Below are 12,958 nucleotides of genomic sequence, written 5' to 3'. Positions count from 1 at the left end.
TACCTTTATGATGTTAATGAGGTAGGATTACAGGCAATTATATTAACAAGGCAGGACTTAATCAATCTACAAGATTAGGCTGTATTTTAGTCAATCTCTTTCAAGATATAAAAGAGAGAAGCAAGCAGAGACACATGGGGACCTCATACCACCAAGAAAAAAGAGCCAGGAGAACAGTAGGTCCTTTGGACCTGGGGTCCCTGTGCTGAGAAACTCCTCCACTGGGGAAGATTGATGACAAGGACCTTCCCCCAGAGCTAACAGACAGAAAGCCTTCCCCTGGAGCTGGCATCCTGAATTTGGACTTCTAGCCTCCTAGACTGTGAAGGAATAGATTTCTCTTCATTAAAACCAAAACCATCCACCTGTAGTATTTCTATTATAGCAGCACTAGATAACTGAGATGGCACATTTCCCAATGTTGAAAAAGTTTTATGCACATTCCTAACTTTAATGATCACAAACTGCAAAGAGAACCTCATTTTTGTCCCTAAAGACACTCAAAAACCCTCAGCACACAACAGTGATTCAAGAAAGACTCGATTCATTATCCTTATTATGTATGGAAGTAGATATTGTTTGGGAGATTAATTGTGATGAAATCATTGAAGAATTTGTAAGAGCAAAGAACAGAAAAAAATTTGTTTTTAATTATAACAAGTTAGAGCTGAATCAAAAAAATCAAACGCATTGCCATTATCAAGTTGATTCTGAGTCATAGTGATCCTACAGGACAGAGTTGAACTGCTCCACAGGTTTCTAAGGAGTGGCTGGTGGATTTGAGTTGCTGACCTTTTGGTTAGCAGCCATAGCTCTTAACCACTATGCCACCAGGGCTCCCTTAGAGATCCAAGGTCTATCTAAAAATAGAATATGGCAATTTGTTGTAATATTTGTTTTCTGCTCATTAAATTTTCTTTGATGACATTTTTTCATTGTTCATTTATAATTATAACATTTATTTAGAAATTGAAGTATGACATTTAAAGAAAAATTGGTGAAAGTCAATTTTTTGTTGTGGGAAATCAACAGAATTTTACATTGGTTGAAACAACTAAGTTCGCTGACTTATTTTCTTTGTTAGAGAATTTGTGGAATATTCTTTTTGCAGAAAAGGTGGTATATAGTAAAAATCTTTGCACTCTGCATCCACTAAAAATTTTATAATTCAGTTCATTTCATTCCACTGAAATGGCATATGACACTTTCAATCACTAATATTATAGTCACATTTAAAAAGAAGTTACATCACGGATAGCTAAGACACACACACACATACATGTACACACATGTATATATAAAATTCACATATCCCATTTGTATGAATAGTAAACAGTGGAGGGGACACCACAGATTATTAATATATAGGGCCTTTGGATGTCTTAATGTAGCCCTGGGCACACAACAACAACAAGTTAGCAGAATTCTATGTGAGAAGTCTGGAGAACATACATCCGAGGGAACTATTAACATTTGTTATTTGTCAACATCAAATAAATTTGATGTCAAATTTCCTTAAAAGGAAAACAAAACTTCAGTTTGTATACGTATATATGAAATTAAACAAACATTTTCCAGACACTGGAAGGAAAATTCCAAGAATTAAGAACGTTTTAACCTGCAGTGCCGTGATTTACTTAATATGGCCCTTCTTTTTTTTTAGCCATAGTCTTTGTATCTCCCACCAAACGATTGACTGGGAGTATGCAAATGAGGTACCTGTGGCCCACCAAGGGGACTGGACAGCTTGCTAATAATGTAAATAAGGTTCATGGCCCCCTTGTGGGGGTGGGATCATGCAAATAGGGTGTATGAAGCCCTGTGAGGGGATTGGTCAGTTTTGGCATCCCATTAGGCTTAAAATGAGTCCTCCCAGAGGTGGAAGGGGGACCTCACCACCATCAAGAAAGAAGATCCAGGAGTGCAGTACGTCCTTTGTATACAGAATCCCTGCACTGAGAAGCTCCTGGAACCAGGAAACTGAGAGAGAGAGCTGTAACATCGAGCCAGTGTGGCGATTCATGGAGTAAGAGAGAGTGCATTTGGGCATGAGGCTTTCTGGTGGAATGGGATGCCCCCAGGCACTTGAGAGAGCTAGGTTTGCCAACCAACTGGCAGGAGACAGCAAGCTGAGCATAGCTCCTTTGGGCCAAGGCTTCCTGGAGGAGCGAGGTGCCTTATTGTCGGAGTTAAAAGAGCTTTGTAACACTTGCCAGAGCAGAACAGAGGCCAGGCTAAGGGGCCGAGGGCCAGGGAGAAGCCTGCCTGCACCATGGCTGAGAAGAGGCTATCTTGATCAAAGAACTGTATCCTGAGCATTCCTAAACCTGAATTGTAACCTGTTACTTCCCTAATAAACCCCATAACGGTTAGTATGGTCTGTGAGTTCTGTGTGGCCATTGCAATGAATTATGGAACCCAGCAGAGAAGCAGAGTGTGCTGTACGAGGGACGGTTAGTGTCAGAATTGGTGAAAAAAGTTGGAGGGAGGAGGTATGTCTGACCTCCACCTCACAGGAATCAGCCTTGGGCTATTGATCTTGGCTCTCCTTCACCTTTGTGAAGTCAGAGGAAGTCAGATGATTCCGCCATGCCATTTTTATATAACCTAAAATAAAAGCTGTTAAAATGTATCAGATAAAGAAAAAATACTTAGTGTCATAGGCTGGGTTCTCTAGAGAAGCATAATCAGTAAAGCATATAAATATGTATAGAGAGAGATTTATATCAAGGAAGTGACTCAAGCGATTGTAGAGGATGGAATGTCCCAAGTCAGAGTAGAGGCTTCTCCTGATTCATGTAACTGCAGGGGCTGGCAAACCCAAGATTGGCAGGTCAGAGAACAAGGCTCTTGTTCACAGGTTGCAAAGGATGATGAATCCCGAGATTAGCAGGCAAGACTGCGGGTAAGCTGCTAGCTCAAGTCCCAAGACCCTGAGGTCAGACGAACCGGAGCCAGCTGCAGGATCCAGAGAAAGCAAAAGCCCATGAGCTTTGCCAGAACGACCACTTATATTTGATGCAGGCCACACTCCCAAGGAAACTCCCTTTCAGCTGACTGGCTACTCCCAGCAGATTCCATCATGGAGATGATCATATTATATAAAATCTCATTATGGAAGTGATCCCAACATGATACGACTGCCAAACTACATCATAACTGCCAAACCATTGAGAATCATGGCCCAGCCAAATTGACACACAACCTTAACCATCACACTAAGGAAAAAAGCATGAGGTTAAGAGATTTATATTTTTACCTCACCCAATGTTCTTTGCGATCACCTCTAACAAGATGGTCGCCTTCAGGATAGAATATGGAAATTGAGTCACAGACTTTTCAGTCACTGACTGGCATTTTCTCTCATTAATTCTGAGCTTCTGAGACAACTATAAAATCTATTTTTTTTCATTTAATATTATGGAAAACAAAAGAAATACAGAGAAATATAAGGGATCAGAAAGAAAATGTATCAGTATGACACATATTAAGGTAAAAGACATGACTATAGGATGACCTGAATGGAGGTAAATACATAAACTATAACACCTGTGGGCTAAATAAGTATATGCTCTTTCAGACCCATTATTTCCCTGGCTCTAAGGAACTCTCGAGAAACCAGACACTTGGCTATTGGTCTGCTCAAGGCCACAGCAGCTGCCACACCTAGCCTCCTAGGGATACACAGGCTATCACTTCCAGCCAGGTTGGAAACTCTGATTATGGGATAGAACAATAAAACCTAGAAATGGTTCACACAGCTCATTAACATTTAAAGGGCTAAAACAACAGTCTATGGAGAAAGCAAAAAACGATGGCTTTCTTTTCTCCAAGTGTTTTTCCACTAAGAACTGTTTACTGAGTCAGAGACGACAGAAGATAGAAACATAAGTCTCACTCTAATAGTTTTTTTTAACAGATAAAGAAAGCATAAAACCTGTAGCAAGGGCAGAAGGAAAACTGCCAGCACAAATAATTGACAATTCCAGAGATACTTTGAAGGCAGGGGGTCTAATTTTTTAAACAGCTACTTTTTTTAAATTTAGAAAATGTAACATAAAATTTGCCATTTTAACCATTTTTAAGTTTATAACTCAAGTGGCATTAATTACATTCACCATGTTGCACAACCATCACCACTATGCTTTTCCAAAACATTTTCGTCACCCCAGACAGAAACTCTGTACCCATTAAACAACGACTTCTTCTTTCCCCTTATTCCCAACCCCAGGTAACCTCTAATTTGTTTTCTGTCTCTATGAATTTGCCTATTTTAGGTGTTTTATATAAATGGAATCTTATGTGACTGGCTTATTTCACTTGGCACAGTCTTTTCAAGGTTCATTCATGTTATAACATATATTAGAATTTTATTCCTGCTCATAGTTGAACATCCCATTGCACATATATACCAAATTTTGTTTATCCATTTATCTGTTAGTTGCTATTGACACTTGGGTTGTCCACCTTTTGGCTATTATGAATGCTGCTGCAATGAACATTAGTTTACAAGGATCTTTTTGAGTCCCTGCATGGAATTGCTGGGTCATTTGTTAACTTTATGTTTAATTTTTTGAGGAACTGCTAAACTGTTAAAATGCAAAAATTTGATTAGAACTATTTTCTTGGAGAAAAGATAATTTCAGAGCTCTTTAGTAAGAAATGTTCCCCAATTTTTAAATTTTGAATTTCATAAAATTCTTGAAAGGAAATTTTCAGACAATGGTGGCCTTGACAAAGAGCTGAGACTTTCGAAATTAAATACTTATCCTAACAGGTACTTTGCCTACTTTAAAAATTAATTTAAACTAAGTAAGAATTTTGTTTAGTCTTAACTGCACGTCTTTAAGTCATAACTTTGGTTTTATAAGAGATCTCTATCAAGGATGTGGGTATACACAGTTTGATCTCTGTGACAAAATAATGACAAGGTCCACTTTCTGTTTGTCCAGAAATTTCTACTATGACCAATGGAATGCTTATCAACACTCAGAGAAGACTACCTACTTCTTGCATTACTTGACCTCACTAGAATGATAATTTTACCAAGTAGACATTTTTAAAATCAACGTTATTTGCAAATTAAAATAAATAGATAAATAAAACAAGAAAAATATACTTGCAAATTAAAAAGAGAGAGAGAAAATACATTTAAATAACGGGGAAGAGGGAGGGTTGGAGAAAATAGCTGATATTGAGATTTTAATGGAGAAAAATTTAGGGACTAATTAGGGAAAAGTTCTGATCATAGACTAACATCTACCTTCACCAATTAGTAATAAAAACTGAAAGGATTTTGTTAGTGGTTTAAAAAAATAATAAGATCACCTGGACACACTCTATGGCTAGATATTAATAAGATAAAAAGTTATTCTTAAAGGTTTGGGTGAGAGAAGGTAGAGTTGATTTATTCGGGTTATTATAGATTTCTTTCATCTGGAAAACTTTCTTTTTTTTTTTTAATTGTGCTTTAAGTGAAAGTTTACAAATGAAACCAGTCTCATACAAAAACTTATACACACCTTCCTGTGTACTCCTAGCTGTTCTCCGCTTAATGAGACAGCATGCTCCTCTTCTCCACCCTGTATTCCCCACGTCCATTCAACCAGCTGCTGTCCCCCTCTGCCTTCTTATCTTCACTCCTCTCCAGTACTGTTTTCTGTCTTATCATCCAGTCCAATACCTGTCTGAAGAGTTGGCTTTGGGAGTGGTCATCTGGGGAACTCTTGCCCCACATTTACACTCCATTGGATTACTTTTCCAAAAGATAGGAAATATCTAGAACAGAACACTGCATCTTGTCATGTATTCATTGGACATTCGTGGTCTTTTATCTGTGAATTACCTGCTGATGGCCACTTAGCCACTGCCCAGCTTGTACGAGGACCTGACAAGTATTGGATATTAACCTTCAACACTTCACACATGCTGGTCCTTCTGCGTGAATGCCCCATCCCTATTAGCCCTCCTAGTCTCAGCTAGAACAACATTAAACTTTAGTAAAGGTTTGTGACCTTGCTGACCCATGCGAGCTATCTTCCATCCCAGAGAACTCATGGTAGGCATTCAACAAATAATACCAAAATGGTTGAAAAAGAATTTGATGGAGCCTGTCCTGGGACAAGAAGATGAAAAAGATAACTTGCAATCATTCTCTTCCCTCCAGGGCCTGTATTTTAGTACAGATTTCATAATCCATAATCCCTAATGAATCTTACAGAAAGTGTGCTCATGTGCTTGTTCCTAAAGCTGACCGTGATACATACAGATAATTTAAGAATGCCACTGCAAACGGTACTCCATGTATTTTGATAGCAGTTCAACATGAGTTATTTGAAAGAGACACTCACAATAACCAACTAGGATTTTTCAGCTGAAAAAGCAATGTCAGACAATGACTGTAAGAGTGTTCAGTTGTTTACAGCTGAACAGCTATTTCCTCTTTTCACCAAGCAAACAATCTCGTGACAAAGAATAGGCCCTTAGTCATTTTTCAAATGAGAACAAAGTTTAAGGTCATGGTTCCCTCATAAAGGTAAAAGTCTCACAGCATATGTAGTCAGCACTCACAAACCTCAACACAGTCCTTTTCTTTACACAACTGAAAACATTTAAAGTAACTGAGGATGGCTCACAGTATCTCCTAAAAATAAGTTAAGAATGAATGCCTGCATTTCAAACAAGCAGCTGTTACATAGGATGAGTATTATAAGCTGGTTCCCGAAATAACGTGAATTCTAAGGCAGATTTTACTTCCCCTGACTCCACTACAAATCAGTGCCTTTCACTTCTTGTGGGGGTGGGTGTAGAAGGAAAGCAAAAGCTCTTAAAAAGATACAGTGTAACTCTTAATTGATCACTTTTGATCAACCCAATGAGGTAAGTAGACCCACCTACAGCTTATTTTTTAACATTATTTGTTTTTAAAACCTTTTATTAGGTAAATATTTAAATATTCACAAAAGTAGAGAACACTAGCCCACATACACCCATCCGAGATTGTACAATTACCATCATACAGCCAATCTTTTTTCATCTATAAGGCAACACACTTCTCCCCAACGCTCCAATTATTTGAAACTTGATCTTACAAAACTGTTTCCCTAATAGCTGGTTATTTGGCTAGGAGTCAGCAATTTTTTTCCCCACACCATATCTGGATAACCTAAGCTCCGTGAAGGATTTTACAAAGTGTTAAGAGTGGGGAAAAAATTCACCGCCAAGTTTGTGGGTTTTATAAAGACCAATTTTCAGTGAGATATACAATACATTTTGAAACATCCAACAAGTCTACAGATTCTAACTTCTCTATCTCTTCAATGTATCCCTTCCTTTCAATTGCCACTGCTGTAGGTCATTTTCTTAGAACGTCTCCCCTGGATTTCTGTAGCCCTTTTGAATCTTTCCTCCTAGATACTGCAAGAAGCATCTTTCTGATCACGTCATCTTTTGTTTAAAATCCTTGAACGACTCCTCATAACTCTGATAACAAAGACTGAACCCCTTAGTTTACTTTCAGGTCTTTTCACCACCTAGCTCCTGCCTACCTCTCTAGTGTCATCTCTCCCCAAACCCCACACCCAATATTTGTTTCAGTCATGGTTCCCCCAGAGTCACACTGCACACACAGTCCTTCTGTTCTTCATCTAGTAACACCTACTGTGCCTTTAAAGCCTACTCCAGCCTGACTTCCACTGAGATGCTTTCCCTGACACCTCAGGCTTCTCTAGTGTGTCCCTCACATTGCTCTGTACTCACCGAGTCACTGGAGAGACCTCCCCCAGACTATGAGCAACTTGAGGGCATACACTTGCTTTTCCTGTCTTTGTTTTCCCAGGACAAAGCATACTGACTGCTCGACATAAAACATTCACAAATTTACATGTCTGAATATATGACTAATTTTTGTTATTCTCTGCTCATGAACTTTTCTCAGAAGAGTAATTTATTAATGCATTTATTAACCAATATTTAATTACTTCGAAATCCACAGCTTGCAGAAGCAATTTTTAAAAATCTGATTAGAAACAGATGGCATAAATCAAATATACGGGTCATGGTGACTACTTGACATCCATTTCTCTCTCTCTAGTAACAGCACCTTGATTTTCCTTGGAAAAATCCACTTGCCCCCATGCTCAATGTCCAAGCTGCACTGAAGGCACTGGTGAAAAAACAAAGGCTCCAGGAATTGACGGAATACGAATTGAGACGTTTCAACAAATGCATGCAGAGCTGGAAGTGCTCACTCATCCATGCGAAGAAATTTGGAAGACAGCTACCTGGCCAACCAACTGGAAGAGATCCATATTTATGCCTATTCCCAAGAAAGGTGATCCAACCGAATGCGGAAATTATGGAACAATATCATCAATATCACACATAAGTAAAATTTTGCTGAAGATCATTCAAAAGTGGCTGAAGCACTGTATCAACAGGGAACTGCCAGAAATTCAAGCCAGATTTAGAGGAGGACATGGAACGTGGGATATCATTGCTGATGTCAGACGGATCCTGGCTAAAAGCAGACTACCAGGAAGATATTTACCTGTGTTTTATTGACTATGCAAAGGCATTTGACTGTGTGGAACGTAACAAATTATGGATAACATTGAGAAGAATGGGAATTCCAGAACGCTTAATTGTGCTCATGAGGAACCTGTACATGGATCAAGAGGCATTCGTTCGAACAGGACAAGGGGATACCGTGTGGTTTTAAATCAGGAAAGATGTGCGTCAGGGTTGTATTCGTCCACCGTACTTATTCAATCTGTATGCTGAGCAAATAATCCGAAAAGCTGGACTATAAGAAGAACATGGCATCAGGATTGGAGGAAGACTCATTAACAACCTGCTTTACGCAGGTAACACAACCTTGCTTGCTGAAAGTGAAGAGGACTTGGCTATACAACCTTGTGAAAGACCTTGATCCATAATCATCCAGCTAAGCCACTCCTGAATTCTTAACCCACAGAAACCGTGAGACAATAAATGTTTGGCTGTTTTATTCCACTAAATTTTATGTTAATTTGTTATACAACAGGAGATAACTAACACAAGTAGGTAGGATGGAGGCAGAAACCTGAGAAAGAAATGAACAGACGGAAGCAAGACAGAGAGAAGGTATGCGAGAAGGTGAGGGACTAATAAGACTATCCCCACCATCACCAAATCCTGATGGTCACTTTCGAGCTGTTGGCTCCAGCTATTCTGGGTCCTCTGTACTTTTCAGCTATAACAGCCAGTAAAATTCCTCCATAGCTTGATTTAGTTTAGTCGGTTCTTGAGACCTGAGCCAAAAGCATCCCAATCAATGAAATAAGGACTCTAAAAACTGGTAAAATGTCCAAATACATATCCATGTGATGTCAGGGCCATTTCTATGATCTCAACCTTCCCTGTCTCCACTTTCTATTTAGTATGCCCCATATTTTGTTATTTATCTTGTTTAAAATCTGTATCCTTCAGTATAATTTAAGCTCTTTGAAAACAGGAATTTTGTCTGTTTGGTTTAGTGCTACGTCCTCAGCTCATGCGGAACCTGTACGTAGACCAAGAGGCAGTCATTCTAACAGAATAAGGGATACTACATGGCTTAAAATCAGGAAAGGTGTGCATCAGGGTTGTATCCTTTCGCCATATTTATCAAATCTGTATGCTGAGCAAATAATCCGAGATGCTGGACAATAAGAAGAGCGTGTTATCAGGATTACAGGAAGACTCATGCAGATGGTACAACCTTGCTTGCTGAAACCAAAGAGGACTTGAAGCACTTATTGATGAAGACCAAAGACTGTAGCCTCAGTATGGATTACACCTCAACATAAAGAAAACAAAAATCCTCACATCTGGATCAATAACCAACATGATGATAAACGGAGAGAACACTGAAGTTGTCAAGGATTTCATTTTACTTGGATCCATAATCAATGCCCATGGAAGCATATTGCATTGGGCAAACGTGCTCCAAAAGACCTCTTTAAAATGTTAAAAAGAAAAGTTGTCACTTTGAGAACTAAGGTGTGCCTGACCAAAGCCATGGTATTTTCAATCACCTCATATGCATGCGAAAGCTGGACAATGAAAAAAGAACAACAAACAAATCTGTCTTAGAAGAACGGCCAGAATACTCCTTAGAAGGTCAAGGATACATACTTTGGACCAGTCCCTGGAGAAGAAAGAGGAAGACCCTCGATGTGATAGACTGACACAGTGGCTGCAGCAATGGGTTCAAACATAGCAATGATTATGAGGATGGCATAGGACTGAGCAGTGTTTTGTTCTGCTGTAGACAGGGTCCCTATGAGTAGGAACCAACTGGATGGCATCTAACAAGAACTTGTCCTCAGCACTTAGAATCATGCCTGGCAACCAGAAGATACTCAGAAAATATTTGTTGAGTTACTCTTAGCTACTTTAACTGTACATTTACTGTGAAACCACAATAAAACAAGTGATGCAATGTGGTGATGGCATTAGAGACATTAGCAGCCAGTATGTGGAGATGAGGAACACATCACATAAGCTACCTGAAATCACAGGGTTTCTTGGAGAACCCACAAGTAACTGAAATTGCCTTTCCTGATTAGTTATCAGTCTGCTCAAGGGCAAACTCTCTCCTTATAGTTTTCAATTAACCTATGGGGGGCTGGAAACTTCCACAGACAGACTGTACTTTTTTCCGTTTTAAACTCTGCTTTGTTTTGTTCAGTAAGACAAGCTATAAGTGAGTGACCTCTCCTGTAAATAAGGAAAAGTCAGGTGAGCTCTGAGGAAAGGTCTCTGGGTTATTCTCTCCTTGTCTTACAGATTTGTTTACAGTGTTCTAATAAGAAAACATGAATATCTAACCCATGGGAGAGTCACTTTTGAGTTAGACTTCTCACTAACATTGTTTTATTTATTTATTTTTAATTATTCAACAACCAATATAGATAGCATTTACCCTCAAGAGCATAATGAGTAGCTTATCCATCCTGCAGCCAAAATGGGATGGAAAGTCTCCTGTTGTTGTTAGGTGCCATGGAGCCAATTTTCAATTCATAGTGACCCCATGTGACAGAGTAAATTTGGCCCATAGGGTTTTCTAGGCTGTAATCTTTACAGAAGCAGATCACCAGGTTTTTCTCCCACAGAGCTGCTGGGTGGATTTTGGTTAGTAGCCACGCATTTAATCATTGCACCACCAGGGCTCCTTGGGAAGTTTTCTACTGGGAGTTAAATCCTTTATCTGGGGACAACTGGGACTAGAACTGATCCCAGGCTGCTGGAATGGGGAAAGTCAGAGACCAAAGAGACTCCCTAGGAGCTGGGGCTGGAAAGGCCAGTGAAGCCGGCTGGCTTTGGGCTCCTGCAGCAGCCTTTCTACCCATACCACTGCAGGGACATGGCAGGGTAGGTGGGTGAGGACATGGGCAGTGGCCAGGGAGCCTTAAAAAGAAGACAACCCAGGTCTGTGAATATCTGGGGTCATGCAGGGTCTGGGGTCACTGGAGTCTGTGAGGAGCCAGGGTCACCGTGGTTAGGGTTTACGAGACGGTGGGGTCAGCCCAGATCTCGGGTAATCAAGGGGCTGGGGTCATCTGGGGAATGGGATCACTGGTGGGCTAGAGTTACCCAGGATTTGGGGTCACCGATGCCAGGGTCTGTGAAGATCCAGGGCCACCCAGGGGTTGGAGTCTGTGAGAAGCCGGGATCACTCAGGGGTTGGGGATCTGAGAGGATCTGGGGTCATTTGAGGGTTGGGATCTATGATAGGTAGGGTCTGTGAGGAGCTGGGTTCACTTGGGACTCAAGGACTCTGAGAGGCTAGGTTCACCGAGAGGCTGGAGCCATCTGGGGACTAGAGTCATTTGGGATCTGGGGTTACTAGCCTGAGTCTGTGAGGACCTGTGGTTACTGGGGATTGGGGTCTGTGAGAAGTGGGGGTCACTTGAGGGTCAGGGTCTGCGAAGAGCCGGGGTCTTCTGTGACTGGGGTGTGTAACAAGGCAGAGTCACCCCAGGGCTAGGTTCACCAAAGGACTAGGGTCATCCAAGGGCTGGAGTCAACCAGGACGTGGGTTCACCAATGCCAAGGTGTGTGAGGATCCGGGGTGACTCAGGGGTTAAGATCTGTGAGAAGCTGGGGTCTCTGAGGACAAGAGGTGGCTCTGGGTCTGGGGTCACCAAAGAACCTGTACCGACTGGGGGTCAGGGTCCCTTGGGGCTCAGGGTCTGTAGAGACCAGGGTCTGTGAGGAGGTGGAGGGTTGCCTGGGCTCTGGAGTCACAGAGGGACCAGGGTCATCCAGGATCTGGGGTCACCGAGGCTAGGGGAGCTAGGGCCACCAGGGGGCCAGGGTCACAGGCGGCTAGGGTCCGTGAGGAGCCGGGGTCACCGGGGTCACCAGAGGCCTGGGTCTGTGAGGAACTGGGGTCACCAGAGGCCGGAGTCTGTGAGGAATCGGGGTCACTGGGGACCAGGGTATGTGAGGAGCCGGCATCAACGGAGGCAGTGGCCTGTAAGGAGCCGGCGTCACCGGCGACCGCAGTCTATGAGAGACCGGAGTGTGTGAGGAGGGAGGTTACCATGGGGAAATGTTGGGGAACCAGAAGCGGTGCCCCCAGAGGGGCGAGCCCCGGGGCGTGCACGCGCGCGGACTACGAGGCCTCGCTCACTCACCTGCCACCGAGCCCTCGCACCCTCCCGGCTGCCAGCGCCACCAGCCGCGCTATGTAGGCCCCGCTCCCTTACGTCACTTCCGAGGGATGCGGCGGGTGGAAAGAGGTGCGCCGGGTAGGCTCCACCCTGTTTCGGCTCAGCCCCCGCCCCGCGGCCCAGCCAAGGTTGCTATGCAGCGCGGAAGGTGGACACGCCCCTCGCCTGGTATAGGCTGTGCAACACTGACCCGCCGTTGCGCGCAGAGCGGCCCACGTTATCTTGTCCTTCCGCCAGCAAGCTAGTAGACCCGGGGTGCA

General features: G+C 42.2%; 1 protein-coding gene across 7 annotated transcripts in view; it reads right to left on the bottom strand.

Moving 5' to 3' along the window:
* The window catches only part of FAM234A (family with sequence similarity 234 member A), a 47,615-nt gene extending 34,874 nt beyond the window's left edge, over positions 1–12,741 (bottom strand). For all 7 annotated transcript variants that reach the window (XR_007519726.1, XM_049904689.1, XM_049904691.1 and 4 more), the window contains exon 1: positions 12,663–12,741. The gene's annotated coding sequence lies outside the window, so the exon portion shown is untranslated. The remainder of the gene's footprint in view (positions 1–12,662) is intronic.
* Positions 12,742–12,958: the final 217 nt, after the last annotated feature.

This window comes from Elephas maximus, chromosome 12 (genome assembly GCF_024166365.1).
Source record: "Elephas maximus indicus isolate mEleMax1 chromosome 12, mEleMax1 primary haplotype, whole genome shotgun sequence".
NCBI classification, from domain to species: domain Eukaryota; kingdom Metazoa; phylum Chordata; class Mammalia; order Proboscidea; family Elephantidae; genus Elephas; species Elephas maximus.
The sequence above is the reverse complement of the archived record's forward strand: the minus strand, read 5'-3'. Positions and strand labels throughout refer to the sequence as shown.